The 21,964-nt window shown below is 42.0% G+C and overlaps 1 protein-coding gene across 1 annotated transcript in view; it reads left to right on the top strand.

Annotated features, from left to right (window-relative positions):
* Positions 1–21,964, top strand: part of LOC136864533 (23 kDa integral membrane protein) — a 154,894-nt gene that overhangs the window by 14,600 nt on the left and 118,330 nt on the right. The window lies entirely within an intron of this gene.

The raw sequence follows: 21,964 nt of genomic DNA on the forward strand, positions 1-21,964 counted from the left end.
TCCCTAGACCACCCCTTTTCTCTGAATGTACCTCCCTATAACCCTTCTAAACAAATTTCCTATCTTATACGTACCACTGGGGTTTAAGTGAAGGCCATCTCAAGGCAGATCCCTATTTCCTACCCACCCATTAGGATCTAGAAGTCTAACTCCCAGTTTATCACATACCCACTCCATAATCTCATTTAAATCCCCAATCACCTTTCACCCAGTATCCTCCTACACAGTATTTCACTTACACTGACTGACAGAGCAAATGCAACACCAAAAAGGAGTGGTCAGAACTTTATGCCAATTGCAGGGTAGACTGACGTCACTGAGGTATGCTCATGATGTGAAATGCGCCGCTGTGCTGCGCACGTAGCGAACGATAAATGGGACACGGCGTTGGCGAATGGCCCACTTCGTACCGTGATTTCTCAGCCGACAGTCATTGTAGAACGTGTTGTCGTGTGCCACAGGACACGTGTATAGCTAAGAATGCCAGGCCGCCGTCAACGGAGGTATTTCCAGCAGACAGACGACTTTACGAGGGGTATGGTGATCGGGCTGAGAAGGGCAGGTTGGTCGCTTCGTCAAATCGCAGCCGATACCCATAGGGATGTGTCCACGGTGCAGCGCCTGTGGCGAAGATGGTTGGCGCAGGGACATGTGGCACGTGCGAGGGGTCCAGGCGCAGCCCGAGTGACGTCAGCACGCGAGGATCGGCGCATCCGCCGCCAAGCGGTGGCAGCCCCGCACGCCACGTCAACCGCCATTCTTCAGCATGTGCAAGACACCCTGGCTGTTCCAATATCGACCAGAACAATTTCCCGTCGATTGGTTGAAGGAGGCCTGCACTCCCGGCGTCCGCTCAGAAGACTACCATTGACTCCACAGCATAGACGTGCACGCCTGGCATGGTGCCGGGCTAGAGCGACTTGGATGAGGGAATGGCGGAACGTCGTGTTCTCCGATGAGTCACGCTTCTGTTCTGTCAGTGATAGTCACCGCAGACGAGTGTGGCGTCGGCGTGGAGAAAGGTCAAATCCGGCAGTAACTGTGGAGCGCCCTACCGCTAGACAACGCGGTATCATGGTTTGGGGCGCTATTGCGTATGATTCCACGTCACCTCTAGTGCGTATTCAAGGCACGTTAAATGCCCACCGCTACGTGCAGCATGTGCTGTGGCCGGTGGCACTCCCGTACCTTCAGGGGCTGCCCAATGCTCTGTTTTAGCAGGATAATGCCCGCCCACACACTGCTCGCATCTCCCAACAGGCTCTACGAGGTGTACAGGTGCTTCCGTGGCCAGCGTACTCTCCGGATCTCTCACCAATCGAACACGTGTGGGATCTCATTGGACGCCGTTTGCAAACTCTGCCCCAGCCCCGTACGGACGACCAACTGTGGCAAATGGTTGACAGAGAATGGAGAACCATCCCTCAGGACACCATCCGCACTCTTATTGACTCTGTACCTCGACATGTTTCTGCGTGCATCGCCGCTCGCGGTGGTCCTACATCCTACTGAGTCGATGCCGTGCGCATTGTGTAACCTCCCTATCGGTTTGAAATAAACATCAATTATTCATCCGTGCCGTCTCTGTTTTTTCCCCAACTTTCATCCCTTTCGAACCACTCCTCCTTGGTGTTGCATTGTCACTGTCAGTCAGTGTATAACAATCTCTGCTTCCTTAAACTTCACCCGTGCTCCATTTACTAAATCCCACACATCCCCAACTATGTTGGTACTTATATCTGCTTGCCTTAAGTTGTTGGTTCTTCTTTCCCTCCGCCTTCTCTTCTACTTTCATCCACATCTGCGTTAACCTAATTCCTGGATAACGCTCTACCCTGGTTCCCTTTCCTCCACAGACTTTTCCCACATGTATATCTGCTTGCCTTACGTTGTTGGTTCTCCTTTCCTTCCGCCTTCTCTTCTACTTTCATCCACATCTGCGTTAACCTAATTCCTGGATAACGCTCTACCCTGGTTCCCTTTCCTCCACACATTTTTCCCACATGTCTAACAATGGAATCCCCCATGACCACAGCTATATCCCTACCCACCTCATTTGATCCCCTCCCCTCCTGGTCAGCCCTATCTTTCCTCACTGCTGCAGAAGCTACTTCCTCCTCCCTTTTCTTTCTTCCATGGCCCTGTTCCACCTGTCTTTTACTATCCTCTACTTTACATTTCCCTTTCCTACCCCTTCCTTTCCCCCTACTTCCACACTGCTCAGCAACAGTTTCCTGTTCCTCATTTTCGCTCTGTTGTTCTACCTGCAGTGATTTGTACCAATTTCTCACAGACATCTGTCTTGAATTCTGATCCTGAATAGAACAGTTAGCCTGCAATCTCCGTCCTCTTAAAACATTAGACCACCTGTCTTCTACAATTCCCCCTTTCCTTCACATCCCTCTTTTACACCTACTGTATCCTGTACATAGGTTGAGGGAGGCCTACTTTCCTTCCTGTCTTCTGAGAGAATCCTCATTACCTCCCTCAAACGCTCCAACTCCTCCCTCATACTCCTTAATGCCTGGCCACACCCACAGTTCCTACACTTGCACTCCTTAGACATTCTTTATGGAATAATGAAAAGAAAAGGAAAAATAAAATAATTTATTCTGTGCAAAAAATGAAAGGAAAGAATTTTTGTCTAGGGTAGCACACAAAGATCACAAGAAAATAAGGTAATGAATACACTACTACGCTACAATACTACATTTTTATCCTACAACAGCCTAACAGGATGAAAACTGCCGTTTATTACTGAATACCGAAAGGAATACTCAAGAAGTACACAATTCTAAACTGCAGTATAGCCTATCCTAATTACAACAGAATTCTAGTAAGAGAGTTTCTACAGATTCTTCTACTATACTACACAAATATTTCACAGTAATAGAATAAGCACTCTAATTTCTAATAAGATACTTCTTCTTCTTCTTTATATGTTTACCCTCCAGGTTCGATTTTTCCCTCGGACTCAGCGAGGGATCCCACCTCTACCACCACATGGGCAGTGTCCTGGAGCTTCAGAGTCTGGGTCGGGGGATACAACTGGGTAGGATGACCAGTAGCTCGCCCAGGCGGCCTCACTTGCTGTGCTGAACAGGGGCCTTGCGGGGGGATGGGAAGATTGGAAGGGATAGACGAGGAAGAGCAAAGGAATCGGCCGTGGCCTTAAGTTAGGTACCATCCCGGCATTTGCCAGGAGGAAAAGTGGGAAACCACGGAAAACCACTTTTAGGATGGCTGAGGTGGGAATTGAACCCACATCTACTAAGTTGACCTCCCGAGGCTGAGTGGACCCCGTTCCAGCCCTCGTACCACTTTTCAAGTTTCGTGGCAGAGCCGGGAATCGAACGCGGGCCTCCGGGAGTGGTAGCTAATCACACTAACCACTACATGACAGAGGCGGACATAAGATACTGCAATACACTATAATAATTTTAAACTTCGTTAAGACGTATACTAAGTACAATAGGTTATTACTAAGCACAAACAGAAATAGAAATTGCACTTAAGGTTTGAATTTCGCAAGAACGACTCAAAGATTACCAACAAAGCTGAATGCGTAGACAGATTATTATTAGTACTATTTTATCGTACTATGCTCTAACTGAAATGAAAACTGCCCTTTGGTTAAACACTGAAGTACGAAAGGATCACCGTACACAAAGGTACACACGAATATGTCAGGCAGAATACTACAGTATCTATTACACCGTATCTACACTACAATTCTGTCCAGCTCCATGGTTAAATGGTTAGCGTGCTGGCCTTTGATCACAGGGGTCCCGGGTTCGATTCCCGGCAGGGTCGGGAATTTTAACCATCAATGGTTAATTTCGCTGGCACGGGGGCTGGGTGTATGTGTCGTCTTCATCATCATTTCATTCTCATCACGATGCGCAGGTCCCCTACGGGAGTCAAATCGAAAGACCTGCATCTGGCGAGCCGAAATTTTCCTCAGACACTCCCGGCAATAAAAGTCAAACGCCATTTCATTCTTTACTACAGTTCTCAACCGAAACGTGGTTATGTGATTTTTACAGCTGGTGGATTACTATTATTTTCCCTAGTACGCGGGACGGAGAATAAAAGTGTCATTAAATGCTGAAAAATAAGGGGTTGTCTACAGTAATTTCTCTAAAAATCTTTTTTCAAAACTACGCCGGGGTCTTGAATTGCAATTATTGGGATATAGGGGTTTGATTATTAACTTTTACTCGACGAATAATCGAATTTGCAACGTGCAAAGTATGCCGGGGACTTGGAATTACAAATTACCGGAATATAGTAATCAGCTGATGCTTGTGTTTGTTTACTCAACTACCCTCTTCTCGTTTATCTCGTCGGAATGCAGCAAACAATCGTCAACAATCGTCAACAATCCAAAGACAGTTGAGTAATTCTCCAGTGGTGTTCTCTTTAACTTCTGTTATTAAATCGAAGTTTACAGGCGTATCGTGTTATTTAATTGAATAAATTATTACCATCTTGATAGTTTGAACGGATATCTATCCAAAATACCGTGTCTATTGTCTGCTTGAATGTAAAAGCTGCGGAAGTTAGAACTCCTTATGATAATCTGTCTTTGTAAGTATTATACCAACGAACCTACAGATATTTAAATGTTTAAACAAGTCAATATTAATACCTAAATTATTTCTTAAACCTAAACTCGAAACAAAGTACACGTAACTAGCCTACTTAATGTAGAAAACGTAATCTACTGAACACCAACTGAACTACTTGATATAAAATTCAACTATATATCACTACTCCCAATTTCTACCAACAAGCACTAAACACCAATATACAATTAGCACTAAATGGATCACACATACACAAAATTAAAGAGTTTCTATAGGTTTTAACTACTTTACCATTACGATAATGCAAGAGCACTCTCAACAGACGACCGTTTACAAGCGCGTCCAACAATGGAACACGTGGAAACAATGGAATTTTACCTTCCCTTACATACAGCATATCATACTACTAACCACCACAGAAACATGCAAGAGTAAATAAATCCCCCTACCCACCACATAGGGTTAGCTACAGGAAGGGCATCTGACGTCAGTAAAACAGAGCTTAATCCACATTGGTGCTGATCCCAGATAACAGATAAAAGGCCGGGCAAGTAAAAGAATCTCTTAACTAAATATATCTGAAACATGATCCACACGAACTCATAACAAATATGTCATAAAGGAAAGACTATCGTAAGTTTCTACGCATTTAACCATTCTAATGTATAGGTATTTCAACTTTTACAATATTTAGACAATATATTTTATGTTTTCCGTTTTCTGTATTTATAAGACGTTAATAAAAGGTCCAAACAAAACATTTTAGATAAGATTAACTTGGTCTGGAGTGTACATAATTGAATGATAGTGCAAAATTTATTAAAAACGTTTAAAAAAGCATATCTCACCAAAATTAACATGTTAATTAATTTTTTCAGTAAATTTGTTAACTATATTTATAGAACAACCCTTAAAGATTGTGCAGTTTTATGGGTTAAATTCAATTGTTTTATTTTCGAAAATCTTGATTTCATAATGTTTTGATTTAATGAGTTGAATGTTCTAAAACTCGTATGTGCTGTTTAAATTTGTCAAGTCATTTCATATTTTGGGTGGGGTTTAGAAAGTTTTCTGAATCTTACTGCGGTAAATTAGTAGTGAATAAAGGCCTGAAGTTTCAAAAGTGAATATTGTATGAAAGCAGAACACTGTTAATTACGCATAAACGTGAACGTGTTTTAGCGCAGTACCATGGACTTTGTACACAATTATTTATCCCGGTCCCAATTGGTTGCACCAGTTACGCAGTATACAAGACACCTTCGAACAAATTCCTTGTGAGAGCGTAAATTCATCAGACCGGGCAGAATCGTAATACTCATAAAAACGAGACGAATTTCCAGTGCCCACGTGGTTTTTAACAAAGATATAAATATATTGCTAGTTGCTTTACGTCGCACCGACACAGGCAAGTCTTATGGCGACGATGGGATAGGAAAGGCCTAGGAGTGGGAAGGAAGCGGCCGTGGCCTTAATTACGGTACGAACCCACTGTCTCGCGTATGCAAGCTCACAGCTGCGCGATCCTAACCGCACGGCCAACTTACCCGGTAAGATATTTCTTAACTGGTCTGATTTCTTTCAAATGTCATCGACATAATTTACTGTTTACAATATTTCTCTCTTTGTTTCCTTTATGGATGAGCATAAAGACAAAGGAGGTAGACAGGAACAACAAAGACTTCGCTTAAACAGCTTTAGATCAATAATTCGTATTACCACTATCACACGCTGTGCGATAAGTGTGTATTCATTATCAGTCATCATTTACTTTTATCTAATCAGTGTTATCAACGAACAAAGAAAAAGCTATAGGGACTTCGAACACGAATCAGTGTCATCAACGAACAAAGAAGAAACTATAGGGGACCTCGAACACTAAGCCCATAATTACATCTCTAGTTATGAACTACCAAATCGATCACTGGAGTTTTGCAGTGGAACCCTATTAATGTCTATATTTGGAGTTCACGTTACAGGTGAAAAATATTACAATGGTATCCTATTAACATAGGTCGTGAGAGCTTAGGTGGAGAATATGACAATGGTACTCTATTAACATCGATCATTGGAGCACACGTCCTAGGTGAAGAATGTTTTAACGGTACCTTATTAACAAAGATCATTGCAGCTTCCACTACAGGTGGAGAATATTGCAATGGTACCCCGTTAACATCGTTTATAGGAGCTTTCATCGTCAGTGGAGAATATGATAATGGTACCCCGTTAACATCGATTATTGGAGCTTTCATCGTCAGTGGAGAATATGATAATGGTACCCTGTTAACGTCGATCATTAGAGCTTTCATCATCAGTGGAGAATATTACAATGGTACCCTGTTAACATCGATCATTGAAGCTTTCATCACAGGTGGAGAATATGACAATGGTACTCTGCTAACATCGATCATTGGAGCTTTTATCACAGGCGGAAAATGTAACAGGTTAACATCGATCACTGGAGCCTACGTCGTAGGTGAAGAATGTTGCAGTGGTACTTTATTAACAAAGGTCATTGCAGCTTCCATCACAAGGGGATAATATTACAATGGTTCCCTATTAATAGTTCCCAGAGGGAAAAAGCTTACTTGTGTTACTTGATTTGATTTGTTTATTTATCATTAACTTCTCCAATTACAGATAATATAATAAATTAATAACAATATTAACAGCACTTACTACTACTACTACTACTACTATTAATAATAATAACTAAGCAATTAATGTAACCACAATGACGCACACAAAATGCTGTCAACTTGCGTACACGGATTTATTTACAATTGTTTACAAATTCAACACACATAACCTTAATCACTGTATCACAAACAAAACACTTCACTCCAAGAACATCAACAAGCCACCATTTTAACAACTTCCTATCACTTCAACATGGAGACTGCAGCTACTGCATGTCAACTACCAACTTTACTAAACCGATCCACATACTTCAAACACTCGATAGCAAGACGCACGTCTGATCAGAACAACTCCTGTTAAACCATGACTCTTACTAAACAACAACTCGTCTCTACCACCAAGACCACCTCTTTATATAGGTGCCTGGTCAGGCTTCCAGAAAGATACGTCATAAATACCTCCTCGTAAATTCTAGAGTGCTTAATACATGGATATCGTGTACAGAATATTCTCCATAATTCGCGTCTCCCCAGTGCCTTTCTGGATGTTACAGATCGTTTCAAAATACCGTAGTGGATTACAAATTATATATACAGGTAAGAATAAATTAATTAAAGGTTCTTACATATAAACGTCTATATGCAGTACATGTTTCAAGACATAACCTCACACACAATGCGATCATTCGACTAAGTAAATAATAATAACAATAATACTAATACTAATTGGATGTAAACACTTCATAACCATACATTACAAGTAATAATATCATCATAATCGTATAATAATAATAATAATAATAATAATAATAATAATAATAATAATAATAATTCGAGCTCGATACTTGCATTATTTACCCATGAATGATAGAATATTTTTAAAAGTTATATCAGTTTATCACACTTGCGTCACAATATACAATGTACAGTATATTACTCCTCAATATCAACGATATGAAGGGCGGCAAGTCTAACATTTTATTCACCCAAGCAAAAGCCGTTATTTGTTTATTTCACGAGTTCCTCATGTAGATGTTAAAATTAGTTTATTGTACCTAAACAACACTCATCTCATCATCGTTGCAGCAGAATCGACTCGTCTTACATACAGCTTCAGTACTGCTACAGAAATATAGATTCATCCTGATAACAACGGTGGAAGCGGTCTTGCAAAGTAGGCCACCAAGATGCCTGCTTCAGAAATACTCTTGTAGAAAAGGTTAGCCTCAGGTTTGGTCCTGTAAAATAGGTTTGTCTTGAGGTCAGTCTCAGAATTGGTGCTAAGTAAAGCGGACTCGTCATAAGGGTAACCGGTAACCTTAAAACTGGCCCTACGGGAGAGACTCATCTTGAAGGCTGCCTCAGAATTGTTCCTGTAACAAAAGCCCCTCCTGAAGCCAGCCACAAAATTGGTCCTGGAAAGTAGATCCGTCCTGAAGCCTGTTTCAGAAACATTCCTGTAGGAGAGGTTAGTCTCAGGTTTGGTCCTAATAATAATAATAATGTTATTGGCTTTACGTCCCACTAACTACTTTCACGGTTTTCGGAGACGCCGAGGTGGCGGAATTTAATCTCGGAGGAGTTCTTTTACGTGCCAGTAAATCTACCGACGGGAGGCTGACGTATTTGAGCACCTTAAAATACCACCGGACTGACCCAGGACCGAACCTGCCAATTTGGGGTCAGAAGGCCAGCGCCTCAACCGTCTCAGCCACTCAGTCCGGCGCGGCGGTTTGGTTCTGTAAAGTAGGTTCTTCTTGAGGCCAGTCTCAGAATTGGTGCTACATGAGAGGCTCATCTTGAATCCTGCATCATATTTGGTCATGTAAGGCAGACTCGTCATGAGCGAAGCCTCATCATTTGTCCTACGGCAGAGATTCCTCTTGAAGTCTCCCTCAGAATTTTTCCTGTAACGAAGGCCTCTCCTGATACCCGCCACAGAATTTGTCGTAGGAGTGAGGCGCGTCTTGAAACCTGCCTCGCTTCTGTAGCAAATCCCTCCTGATGCAAGCCACAGAAGTGGTCCCACGGGAAAGACTCATCTCGAAGCTTGCCTCAAAATTGCTCCTCTAACAAAGATCCCTTCTGATCCCACAGAATTGGTCCTGCAAAAAGGGCTCGTCCGGAGAACGACTTCGGAATTGCTTGTACGGAAGAGGCCGGTGCCTCAGAGTTGCTTCTACAAGAAAGGCTAATCTTAAGGCCAGTTTCGAAAATTTATCTATTTAATTTATTGCATGTTACTGGATTTTTAATACAGCAGCATTCTTTGTGATACAAAGTAAAATTACAAAAAAGTATTACTTAATATTAGCCAGCCTAACGTAATATAAATATATAATCCAAAGTAATGTCATTAACGTAACCAAGCTAACATGTTAATATGGGCTTGGGTTTACAAGACATTCACTTCACAAATAAAAAAGTATCATATTTTCCTCCTTTTCAATACAATTTAGTGTCAATAGAGACATTAGACCGGCAAGGTCGTACGACTCGAGCCTTGTAACGAATGATGCGCGCTCATTATTCCCTTTATTGGCGGTCTCACTAAGCTGCACAACACAGCTTTCCACTTTTAAAAGGATTAGAAGGTGCTAAGTCAACCAAACGAGTTTTTAGACAAGAGGATTTTTCTACCTCAACATGTTTTTAATATGTGAATCATGATAATTGTCTTTTAATTCCACACAATTTATTAATGTTTTTGTTTGTTTGCATAAACGTAATATTTGAGCTTATACTAAGGATGGCCTTTAGATAGGCTGAAAAATGTATAGATATTATTCCATCTAATAAAATGTTTTTTTTATTGAAAAGGAGGATAATACAATACCTTTTATTTGTAAAGGGATAACCGTCAATACGGAATGAGATGTATAACATGCAAATTACAAGACATTGTTCTAAAATATTTTAATAGGCCTATACATAAAATGTTGTTTCATAATTATTATTATTATTATCTGTCAATGCCAGTCATGAATTATGTTTAAAACATTGCCATATTTGTACTGTAATCAAGAGGATTATTTATCCGATATGCACTGTTATAGATACCGCGTAGTTTCTAATGTGGTGAATTTTGATTTTTAGATGTTCTAACCTTTCTGTATAAAAAAATGTTAAATTACATTTTGAATTTGTGTGCGGCCGAAGAGATTCGTCCTATACTTGGCCTATATAATTAGCTCCTGTAAGATAAGAAGAATGATGGTCTTTATACTTCGTGTCCTGCTACATTCGTGATGCAGACCTCCTCAGATCCGGACAATTACCACCTGAATAATAATAATAATAATAATAATAATAATAATAATAATAATAATAATAATAATATAGCCAGATACAGCCCTTGAGGTTCGGGCGGCATCCGTGGTGTATGAGAAACTACGCTTTTTTGTGAAGAAGGACGGTGTTGTACGTGGTGTGGAACTTGAAGAAATGTTAGGACAGTAAAATCCAAGTCCCCGAGTCAAAATAATTAACTATTTTACGACTCCAATCACACTATCCAGCCAGGAATCAAATCCTGGTCTCGAGGCCCAAATACAAAGACACTAACCAATAATACATGGAGCCCGAAGTCTGTCTGGCGAACTTTCCGTACTGTTTCAGTATTGTGACAGCACTGATGAATAACGAAAGGGAAATTTGAAGATTTTATGTACTCTAAAGCCATAAAAATTACATTTGAATACGAACCAAAATCATCCAAATTTATCTTTGGAAATATAACATGCATTGGCCGAGAGTTGAGTGGAAATTTCGTTGGTGAGAATCAGTTATTCCGCTGAGAATGCCATTACCCTCTTATTTCCGCAGCCATTAACAGAAAACCGTAGAAAAGTATTTCTACAATAACTTACAATACGATTCGAATCCCCTCGTTTTCCAAGACAAAGAATGGCAGCCCAGTGACGAGCATCTGGTAGCGAGCAGATCGGGGCTGGGAGAAGTACTTTCGTCTGATTTATCATCATCATCATCATCATCTGTTTACCCTCCAGGTTCGGTTTTTCCCTCGGACTTAGCGAGGGATCCCACCTCTACCGCCTCAAGGGCAGTGTCCTGGAGCTTCAGACTTTTGATCGGGGGATACAACTGGGGAGTATGACCAGTACCTTGCCCAGGCGGCCTCACCTGCTATGCTGAACAGGGGCCTTGTGGAGGAATGGGAAGATTGGAAGGGATAGGCAAGGAAGAGGAAAGGAAGCGGCCGTGGCCTTAAGTTAGGTACCATCCCGGCATTTGCCTGGAGGAGAAGTGGGAAACCACGGAAAACCACTTCCAGGATGGCTGAGGTGGGAATCGAACCCACTTCTACTCAGTTGACCTCCCGAGGCTGAGTGGACCCCGTTCCAGCCCTCGTACCACTTTTCAAATTTCGTGGCAGAGCCGGGAATCGAACCCGGGCCTCCGGGGGTGGCAGCTAATCACGCTAACCACTACACCACAGAGGCGGGCTCGTCTGATACCCAATGTAAATTGACAAGTGAAGTCCTGAAATTAAAATATTTTACCTCATACATTCGCTGGCGGGACCTAGTGTTTACAATGCACTATGTCTTCTGGTATGGGCTACAGCAATTTTGTTACTTTCATTGACCTGTCTCAGTCTTATCCTTGGCTTTGACAAAATGAAAGTGACTGAGGTATGAGTGATGCTAGTAATGCCATTCCTTCTGCAGCCAGTCCCTGCTATGAATGGTGTGAAAATATTGTTCATAGGGTCGGTTGGTGCATGCATTTCAGTGGGCTTGGCAGACTGATATGTAATAGCAACTTCTGGCTCGGTGAGGAAAACAACGGGAAACTACTTCACTCCTCATTTCCCTAGTACGCCTCTTCAGTGATGCCTAGGACATCTATGACAGCTGATGGCGGAGCTGTTGTGGATCCAACCAACTTTCGGGCTGAGGACTAAACATACATACATACATTCGGACAGGAGACCCGAGAAATAACTATTTGTTTTACGTCGCACCGACACAGATATGTCTTACGGCGACGATGGGATAGGAAAGGCCTGCGAATGGGAAGGAAACGGCCGTGGCCTTAATTAAGATACAGCCCCGGCATTTACCTGGTGTGAAAATGGGAAAGCACGGAAAACCATCTTCAGGCCTGCCGACAGTGGGGCTCGTACCCACTATCTCCCGATTACTGGATGCTGGCCCCACTTAAGCGACTGCAGCTATCGAGCTCGGTCCCCGAGAAATAGGAGGGCTCCCATTAAGCCGGGCCATTCCTATGATTGGGTTCGAATCGTTTGAAAACAGGTTCGATCTTGGCTGAGGTCGGTGGCATTTGAGAAAGTTTAAATGCGGCAATTCAGCGTCGTTGGCTTCCAGCACGTTAAAGAACTCCTGTGGGATAAACACTTCAGAATCCCTATTTTTCTTGTACCACTTATTCCCACACTGTGGTGAGGTCACAGGTTCCAACTATGTCGCACATCTGGACTTTGTCCTGTTTTGCGTCCAGATGTCCTTCCTGATGCCAACCCTATGTAGAGGGATGTATTCACTACTCCGTGCCTCTGTGGTGGTTGGTAGTGCGGTGTTTGCGCGTATGAAGAGGTGTGTACTGAGACAAACCCAAGCACCCAGTCCCGAGATGCTCTGAGCTTAAATCCGCGGCGCGGCGCTCATCATGCACCTAAAGAGCCGAAATAAATTCCGAACATTCTTGTGTGTCTTAAAAATCTATGGCCAATGAAGAAACGTTAAAATTACGTTACTGGTGGTGGTTTAACATTGCACAAACGCATCGAAGATTTTCTGCGAAAATTGCATCATTATTATTATTATTATTATTATTGTGTGTGTGTTTAACATTGCCCGCCTCTGTGGTGTAGTGGTTAGTGTGATTAGCTGCCAACCTCGGAGGCCTGGGCTCGGTTCCCGGCTCTGCCACGAAATTTGAAAAGTGGGTCCAGGGCTGGAACGGGGTCCACTCAGTCTCGGGAGGTCAACTGAGCAGAGGGGGATTCGATTCCCTCCTCAGCCATCCTGGAAGTGGTTTTCCGTGTTTTCTCACTTCTCCTCCAGGCAAATGCCGGGATGGTACCTAACTTCAGGCCATGGCCGCTTCCTTCCCTCTTCCTTGTCTATCCCTTCCAAACTTCCCATCCCCCCCACAAGGCCCCTGTTCATCAGAGCAGGTGAGGCCGCCTGGGCGAGGTACTGGTCATCCTCCCCACTTGTATCCCCCGCCCCAGAGTCTGAAGCTCCAGGACACTGCCCTTGAGGCGGTAGAGGTTGGATCCCTCGCTGAGTTCGAGGGAATCACCGACCCTGGAAGGTAAACAGATGATGAAGAAGAAGAAGTGTTCAACATTTCTACAACTTCTCCAGGTCGTATGCCGGAATTTCCCCTCAAAAGGGTTTATTTGATGAACCAGTAATTTACTGACATGGGTCTTTCCCATTTCACCACTCTTAAAACGACAGCCGACTACGTCGTATGAGTTACTATTGTAACTATGATCATTAGCTACATTTCCTGAGTTCTTATGTCTATTGTCATCATTTTGACCATTCAGCCAAGGAACCGCACACTGTGAAAGTCATGCGCAGTAGGCCTCTGTAAAGAGAATTATAATTTTGACTGTACACTTTAATTTTTTCCTCACAGTTCATTTTTATCTCCGATTCTGAATTTTAAAAAATCGTAATTAGTTTAAAATTCAACTTTTTTGTTTGTTTGCTTGTTTGTTTGTTTAACTGTTACAGCATCACTATAAAACAGCTTAAGAGAATTTCTCAAAAGTCCATATTTAATAATAATAATAATGCTATTTGCTTTACGTCCCACTAACTACAATTTTAAGGTCTTCGGAGACGCCGAGGTGCCGGAATTTAGTCCCGCAGGAGTTCTTTTACGTGCCAGTAAATCTACCGACACGGGGCTGTCGTATTTGAGCACCTTCAAATACCACCGGACTGAGCCAGGATCGAACCTGCCAAGTTGGGATTAGAAGGCCAGCGCCTTAACCGTCTGAGCCACTCAGCCCGGCAGTCCATATTTAAATTCAGGCATAGCTGGGTAGAGCGATGGGCTATATGTTATTTGATTAATATACCACCGATCGAATTGGCTCTGCAGTTAGGGTCGCGTAGCTGTGAGCTTACATTCAGAAGGTGGTGGGTTCGAATTTCACCGCCGGCCACACAGAATATGGTTTTCCGTGGTTACCCAATTTCATGCCAGAAAACAATTTTTATATAAGAGGCAAATGCTACTTCCCCTGAATTGTCCTACAGAGGAGGCTCATAGTAGTGACTCTACGGCGCACTAGCCACCAACTTCTTGGAAAAGTGTGACAATCCAACTGACGATTCCACTGCCGCATTGGGGGGAAACGCTGGTAATTTTACGATTAAAATCCTGAAGAGCTTGAATGTTTTTTAAAAAACATTTTCAGTCGATGAAATTAAATTAGTTTCCTACTGGGAACTTCATTTTTGGAATAATAATAATAATAATAATAATAATAATAATAATAATAATTGGAACACAACAAAGCCATGTTAATTCCGTGCAGACCATGAAGGCTACTGGAAGTGTGAAATATAAATGATGATTGTCGTTTAAATTGGCTTAACATCTAGGTCATCAGTCCAGTAGAATATAAAGGATTCCACTATCCGTAACCTCGGTACTAATAATGGACAACCTCGAACGCTCTGAACCTCACGAATACATGCTTAGAATATAGATCCTTCATCACAAACACTGTGGTACGTCACTTTTCCATGCAAAACTCAGCAGTTGCCTGCTAGCACCACTAGACAGTGGCATGTTGTATCTGCACTGCCAAGTATAGCTGCAGTATGAGTGCATCTCTTGGAGTGTTCGGTTACGGGGAACAGTGTAAACTGTGCATATTGGCATCATAAGAAGAAGTAATCCCATGAATGTTGTCAAAATATTAGAGATAAAGTTGTGACATGCTGAATATTGAAACCCAATTGGAGTCGGGGATATGGAGTTCACTAATGAGATATTTACATATAGCAATGAGGATGACAGAGAAATGCATGACATTAAACTGGATAGATTTTCATCTCCAGAACAACAGGAACCATCAAGTCATAGTGAGTACCATCTCTCTTCACCCAAAAAGTCGAGGCCCAGTATACTAGAAGATATTGATGTCAGCACACAGGAGAACATTTGTAAAGACCATTACAATCGTGGCTTCAATTCACATAGCAAGCTAACGAGGCACTGTATGAGCATTGGAAGTAAATCTAATAGCAATTTAGTTTTAAATTATACGACTAGCAAACTACGAGAAGGAGCTCACTTCAAACGAAACAGACTGTCACAATTAAACACTAGAAAAGAGTATGTAATATCCCAATTTGGTAGATCCAGGGCGTATGGATCAACAGTTCATTATTGGCATCTGCAAATGTGGGCACTAGAAAAGCGTCTAAAATGGTTCTACTGGACAATTTCAAATCTTCGATTACTTTTATTGACAATAATAAGGCATTTCATCCAGGTATATTACTACATTCGTCACAAGTAAGAACATAGAGGAAGATAATACACTGCCGGAAAAGCCATACACAATCCTCAAGGACTGTGTTCATTGGCATCGGGGTATAATATTTGCAAACTGAAGGGTTGTTGTGATGGTGATTTATTTGTCACGGTCATCGATGATCAGATGGTGTTCAGGAGGCCTGTCTGTGCTCACTCTATTTTCACTCTGCTGGCAGTAACTGTGTTGAGGTTAGAGGTGAACACTGTTTGTAACATACCCCGCCGACGAGTTCGTGCTCCTGTTGAACAACAGCAGCCATTTGAATGGGGTCGAATTGGGCCTGCGGAAAGCTGGATGGACGTATCGACGGATTGCTGCAAATGTTGGGTGCAATGTATCAGTGGTGTGTCGCTACTTTTAGCAGTGCTCTGTGGAAGATTCCCACACCCGTAGACCGGGCTCCGGACATCCGTGTACTACAGACGCACGTCAAGATCGACGTATTGTGTGAACAGCGGTGGCCGACCGAACGTCATCCAGGAAGGAAATACGGTCACATGTTGCACCTGCTTTGTCACCAAGGACCATTGGGAACCGTCTGCTTGCAGCAGGATTACGATCACGTGTGCCTCTGGCCAGGCTGCCGTTGACACCGCGACATCGCCAAGCACAGCTACTCTGGACTGGAGAGGGGAAAGGCGCTCTGTTGTCTTCAGTGACGAGAGTAGGTTCTGTCTCTGTGCCAGTGATGGACGTACGCGTGTATGGCGTAGACCTGGTGAGCGGCCTATTCCAGAGTGCATTCGCCCACGACACCCAAGTCCCACCACAAGCTTCATAGTGTGTGTATGTGGGGTGGGGCGAGGGCCATCAGTTACAACTCACGGTCACAGTTGATGTTTCTGCAGGATAACGTAGCAGTTGCCCGCTACATTGTACAGGTTGTTGTCCCCGTGCTACTGCCATTCTTTCCACAGGAAGGTGATTTGCTTTTTCAGTAGGACAATGCAAGTCCACATACAGCTGCTGTGACGCAACGTGCTCTCGTGGTGTATAACAAGTGCCCTGGCCAGCACGATCACCGGATCTCTCGCCAACTGAACACGTATGAGACATGGTGAAGTGGGAACTTACGCGTTCTCCAGAGCCTGCAATAAGCATTGCCTAATTGTATTAAAAGGTGCAATATGCTTGGGACAATCAGTCTCAGGATGGCATTCGGCACCTTTATGATCGTTTGCATGAGTGAGCACAGGCTAGCATTGCCGCCAGAGGGGTACGTTGTGTATTGATGCGACTGTTTGGGCACCCTTTACTCAGACATGTATGTTTCATTTGGTCTGAATTTGTAATCGTATACTCCTGCATTGAAGAACTACCTTTCACATCGCTTGTGAATAAAATGACCTTGTTCCTGAGGATGTTGCATGTTTTTCTTCCGGTGGTGTAGTATACTTCGGAAGGCAAAAGAGTTTATGGAGAAAGTGAATAGATTTACGACAGAAGGAAGTATGGACAAAGGACATGTTTGGAACAGTCACCAGAATAAAATACTTCCATCCTCTAGTTCCGGATCGCCTGGAGCTGGGGAGAGAGTAATAATTTATTGTAACCCATTTTTTTATAAATGCATGATTTTCCTTGTTACAAGTGGTTTATCTAATACTACATTAAACATTACATTTTAGCCCAATCACTATTTACACCCAATCTATAAATTATAGCTTTTAAATTGTATTTATTTTTGTCCTAGATGTTAACAGTGTTATATAGTCGAGGACAACATATACCTTACCCTTCATAAGTTGAATTAGTGCAAGTATTTATGCCATAAGTCAACACAGAGTCATCCTCGAATTATAACAGACATTATGAGTGAATTGAATTAATGAATGCACGAGGTATGAATGAATGAATGAATGAATGAATGAATGAATGAATGAATGAATGAATAGTTACACGATTGAATTGTACTAGTCCGCCTCTGTGGTGTAGTGGTTAGTGTGATTAGCTGTCACCCCCGGAGGCCCGGGTTCAATTACCGGCTCTGCCACGAAATTTGAAGCTGGAACGTGGTCCACTCAGCCTCGGGAGATCAAATGAGTAGAGGTGGCTTTGATTCCCACTTCAGCCATCCTGGAAGTGGTTTTCCGTGGTTTCCCACTTCTCCTCCAGACAAATGCCGGGGCGGTACCTAACTTAAGGTCACGGCCGCTTCCTTCCCTCTTCCTTGTTTATCCCTTCCAATCTGTCACATCGCTTGTGAATAAAATGACCTTCTTCTTGAGGATGTTGCATGCTTTTCTTCCGGCAGTGTAGTATACTTCTGAAATCAAAAAAATATGAAGGAAGTGAATAGATTTATGACAGGCCCCTGTTCAGCATAGCAGGTGAGGCCGCCTGGGCGAGGTACTGGTCATTCTCCCCAGTTGTATCCACCGACCCCAATGTCTCACGCTCCAGGACACTGCCCTTGAGGCGGTAGAGGTGGGAACCCTCGCTGATTCTGAGGGATGAACCAATCCTGGAGGGTAAACAGATTAAGAAAGAAAGAAAGAAAGAAAGAAAGAAAGAAGAATAATTATTGTACTGCATTTTCGTTGTCTAGAAGATTTAACAAATAAATGTTGGGTTCATCCGGATGGACGTGAGTGCAATTCCTCGTCAGGAAGTTTATAAACAAATCTTCTACTTTTGGAGAAACACATGAGCCTGCATTTCAATCAGCCAACATAAATGAGCACTAGGTTTATTTCCGGGGGGCAAAGACGATCGGGCGAAAGTCTTACCAATCGATTCCACTTACATGGGACACGCTTGACCTCTAATGCTCTGAACCGCACAAAAACATCATCCTTTGAATATAGATCGTAAAAGAATAACAGTATTCTGCGTCATTTCAATGAAAAACGGTGCATTCTACCTCAAGGCACATCTGAATAATAATCTATTCAAGTCCTAAGAGAGAAATCTGAATAACGCACGGAAACGTAACACCATTAGTCTATCATATTTTCCATCAGCAGTCTTACAAACTGTCCGCCTCTGCTTTGTAGTGGTTTGTGTGATTGGCTGCCACCCCGGAGGCCCGGGTTCGATTCCCGGCTCTGCCACGAAATTTGGCATGTGGTACTAGTGCTGGAACGGGGTCCACTCAGCCTCGGGAGGTCAACTGAGTAGAGGTGGGTTCGATTCCCACCTCAGCCATCCTGGAAGTGGTTTTCCGTGGTTTACCACTTCTCCTCCAGGCAAATGCCGGGATGGTACCTAACCTAAGGCCACGGCCACTTACTTCCCTCTTCCTTGTCTATCCTTTCCAATCTTCCCATCCCCCCGCAAGGTGAGGCCGCCTGGGCGAGGTACTGGTCATCCTCCCCAGTTGTATCCCCGACCCAATGTCTCACGCTCCAGGATACTGCCCTTGAATAAACAAAAAGTGCATTTTCCTTGAAAATTACGTGTCGAAGTATCCACTTGGAGAACTGTAATATTCTAAACGATTCAGGTGCTTGAAAGGTGGGGGTTACACAGTGTTTTATTAAGGAAGACGTGTCATTATTAAAGTTGTTTATAATTCAAAACATCAGTATTTTAAATTTTGTGTATGATTATTATTATTATTATTATTATTATTATTATTATTATTATTATTATTATTATTATTATTATTATAGCAACATGTTACGGTATACTTGTTCTAACAGAATATTTATAAATGTCCTATTAAATCGACGAATGTGCGAAGACTCTCTTGAATTGTCATCCTATCAGTACGCCGTCTTTGAGATGTAAAGTGTTGTCCAAAACGTGTAGTGCAAGTTTCTAGAGACCATTTTGTATTTCAAATGAGCAACCCTTAAATTTTTTCCGACTAGCCGATGTACCCGTGCTTCGCTACGAAATTCTACATTGCATACGGAATTGTAGGTTAGGTAGAGTACACGTTGTGAGTAAGACTGTATTAAACTGCATAGCTCTTACCGTTACCCTAGATACGTGACGGAGAAATCACCAAACGTCTTTTCTCATAATAAAGACTGCGTTAGGGAATTTTCAATGTAATGGTACGCTCACTTGGCCTACCATCAGTCACAATCAGGTTGGGAAATTGCATTATAATGGCAGACACTCACTCTCCACCTGCCCTTTTTATACCCTCAGAAAGACTGTTTTAGTGGTTTTCCCAACAGAAATGAACATACGTCATTACAAAGACGTCAGTAGGAATGGCGCGAGTAAAAGCAACGATTTCACATGAAATACTCGATCAAATGAAAAACCACACATTTTCTCACTTTTAACGAACATTACTACGCTGCCGATCTAACAGTCCGAAGTTCCAGAGCTGGAATGACCAGGAAGCAGACAGCCGTGATTCGTGAACACTCTTAGTCTTTTCTCGGGGTGTTCGAATAGCGAAGAGTCCCATGGCAAAAACTATGCCCTTTTACTAATCTGTTCCCTAGGAGTACCCGATGAGTCGCAAAATCTCAATTCACTACACGGGCGGCGGAAAATCTATCTGATTAGGAGGCAATTTTTTCCTCCAGGCCAGAGGAGAAACCTCTTCTTCACTGCTAATTTTGAAGAAAATGAATGTAGAATGTATTAAAGTGAAGAAGAAGAAGAAGCTCTTTTTAAGAAACGGCTCTTTTCAGTGTTGAATTTTGAGTTATTTAGTAATTGTGGTGCTATAATTTGGAATATGCCTAAATTGTAATTCTAGACCAGGTCATACTACTACTACTACTACTACTACTACTACCGAGTGAGCCTCTGCCTTAAGAGTGCACACTGCTCATTCAAAACAACGCGTCGGAGTAGGGATCGAATAGATGGAATACTATGACGAACCAGTGAGTTACGCACCAGCAAAACAGTATCAGAAAATGCATGAACCAGAGGAATGACATGCTAAAGAAGAAAGTTTTCTAACTCCCCAACTATTTCCCGCCAGAATTCAGTCAGGCTGTTATACTCGGTACGCAGCAGTAATCCCATCTGTCGGAGTTGAGCGGCAGCATAAGAGACAAAGAACTTCACCATAAACAATGGTCAATATAAAGTTATTGTTGATCAATGTTATGCGCTTTCAATATTCTAGGCCTTCGCATTTAGTTTTCTTCCGACTCTGAAATACCACTTATCATAGTCGACACGTTAAAATTGAATAAAACATAAATTTTCGGAAATTGTATTCTCTATAACTTTTGTTATGTAGTACTTTTCGAAAGGAACAATAACATAGGTATTTAAAACTAAATTTTAGGTGCCTTCCCTTAAACTACAATTTCATACAGGGCGAATAAAATGGTTTATAACTTAGGCTGTAGTTTCTTATTCCCCCAATCTATATACCGACTTTCATTAAATTCTGTTAACCCGTTTCCTCGTGGATCGGCGTTGATATGGACTTGGCAATTAAAATACAAATTCATGAATATCTGTGTTATCAAAGCCGGTACGGTAACAATGTATGACATAAATGATCGGAATTTTAATTCTGTATAACTTTAGTTATGTAGTATTTATCGATAGGACCACTAATAATATAAATATTTGAGAATTATATTTTAGGCCTTCCCCTAAACTACCATTTCACTCAGCGTGAGTAAAGTGATTTATAGCCTAGATTGTAGTGGCTCATCCCACGACTTCACATAGTGATTTTCATTAAATACTCTTCAGCCGTTTTCTCGTGATGCGTGTACAGACAGACAGACAGACAGACAGACAGACAGACAGACAGACAGACAGACAGACAGACAGACAGACAGACAGACAGACAGACAGACAGACAGACAGACAGACAGACAGACAGACAGACAGACAGACAGACAGAAATTACGGAAAAGTAAAAAGTGCATTTCCTTGTTACTATGGACATGACCGATACAGAAATACCCTTCTTTTCAAATTCTGAGCAATGTACTGACAAAACTCTTATTATATATATATATATATATATATATATATATATATATTAATTAGCATTCCTATTATGTATCAACAATACATGCTTTAAGAATCAATTATGTAGTGAAGTATGCCAAATAAAGGAATCTTATTACTTAAAGTTAATTACCTTAATTGTTTGATGTTTTACTTTAAGTGTTAAATTTAACTTAAATTATGTCAATTTTAATATTAACGGTGTTCGTTTTTATTTACATTCATTTATATTATATTAATTTACTTTAACTATTTTAATTGTTTAAGTTTTTAGTTTGTAAAGA

The sequence above is a fragment of the Anabrus simplex genome, chromosome 2, assembly GCF_040414725.1.
Source record: "Anabrus simplex isolate iqAnaSimp1 chromosome 2, ASM4041472v1, whole genome shotgun sequence".
In the NCBI taxonomy this organism is placed as follows: domain Eukaryota; kingdom Metazoa; phylum Arthropoda; class Insecta; order Orthoptera; family Tettigoniidae; genus Anabrus; species Anabrus simplex.